Source organism: Buceros rhinoceros, unplaced genomic scaffold, assembly GCF_000710305.1.
Source record: "Buceros rhinoceros silvestris isolate BGI_N320 unplaced genomic scaffold, ASM71030v1 scaffold18509, whole genome shotgun sequence".
Classification (NCBI taxonomy): domain Eukaryota; kingdom Metazoa; phylum Chordata; class Aves; order Bucerotiformes; family Bucerotidae; genus Buceros; species Buceros rhinoceros.
This window is the reverse complement of record NW_010431155.1, coordinates 70,947-72,723: the sequence shown is the minus strand read 5'-3', so window position 1 is coordinate 72,723 and position 1,777 is coordinate 70,947.

The window sequence follows — 1,777 nt, the reverse complement described above, 5'->3', positions numbered from 1 at the left end:
CTTGTTGTGGAACTCCAGCACGGGCAGTCCTACGCACCTTCTCCTGACATACAGCTGTGATGTGCTGCTTTGCTGTAGGATGCAGAGTGCTTCAAGAACTTCCCTTTGCTACACGTAGGTTGAGATCAAGTTGTGAAGAGCAGGACAGCTGTGGTGATGGAGTGCAAGATGCAAACACCACGGTACTGGTGAGAAAGGCCCTGCCTCGCTTTTGTTCCGCACCAACTCTCTTCTGCTTACACAAGTGGAAGGACCCCACTGCGGAACAGGAATCGTGCAGCACGGATGTCTGAAGCTCGGTGTTCCCTGGGGAACAGTGCTGCGTGAAATATTTTATAGAGGAACAGAAGTACGAGATGTTTGAACGTGCCTTGGGAATTCCCATGGGTGGCACGTGGTCTGTGTGCGTGGGTCTGTAGGCATGCCAGCAGCTACTGAATGGCCGTCAGCAGTTTCTGTTGTACAAACAGCGTCTTGTTTGGGGTCCTTCCCACAAACACTCTTTATTCCCGCTGGTGCAGAGTCCCTGTTTTACTGTATAATTGCAACCGACAGCTTGGATGGGTAGTATCCAGCAAACATTCAGCAGCATCAGGCACAGGGTGATTGATGTGAGTGTTGCACAGGGAGGCTCTTGCTCTCTGCAGGTTTTGGTTTGCAGCAGCATGATAAACAGTTGGTGTTACTGGAAGAGTCCTAACATCCTGCATGTCAAACTGAGAGCCATATTACCCTTTTATGGGGAATTTACTGATCCTGAAGCGTAGGAAGAGCAAGACGTGAACGGACGCGACTCTGACTCCAGCACTAGGTTTTTCTGCTGTTTTAGCCTGTTTCTATTACTAACTAATGCTAAAACCCACAGTCCTTACTGAGGCAGGGCACTGCAGCCGAGCCACCACGAGCACCGACAGCACCAGGAGTCTGCGTTCACCGTCCTGCTTTAGCTTGTGTCTGACCTGTCCAGATGGTTGTGCAAGGGCGTACGTACGTAGCAGAAACTGCCGTAGGCTTGATGGTGACTAGAGGAAGGTACAGTGAATAGGAAATAGGGGTTAGGACCTTCCTGGGACAATGGTGAAAATTCACCTAGTACTGCAAGTCCAACTTGCGTGCCAGGCTTCAGGACCGTCACCAAATTGCAGAGGGTTTTGTTCTGCAGAGCAGCAAAAATAAGAGGCTTGGAAAGTTTTCATGAAGGGCAGTTTTTCTTGTCCCACTGATGTGTGCTGGACCGGAATATGTCTATCAAGTAGCTTCCAGAGTTGCTTTCTCCAGCTTAGGTCCACTGTGATCAGAGTAGGCTGTGCTCTGTCTGAGGGTCAGGCCCTCTTCTACCTTTACTGTTTAAAAACGGTTTCTCAAATTTGTTGTCAGATTGCCCTTAGAAAACAAATCTTTTCTCTACAGGCTTACATGCAAGCGGTATTGCTGGGCTGGCACAGAAGTATTGAGGCTCATGCCAGCATCGCAGGGTTGTGTGGCTCTAGAATCTGATGCCCTTGAAAGTTCATCCGTAATTTTCTTGGCTTTTCTTGCTGTTAGTTTAATGCTCTTTGTCTGCCATTCCAAATTCCAGCAGATGTACCTGTACAGAATTTCCCTGGAAAACAACTATATCGGAGAAGGTAGAAATATTGTTAGAAATTTTGCAATGTGTCTAGACTATGGGCTTCAAATTAGGGGTTAATAAAAAGTGTTATTCAGTATTCCAGGAAATTGTCAGGATCACTGAGTATTGTACTGACGTGACCTGTGTTACGTTGAACTCACTCTT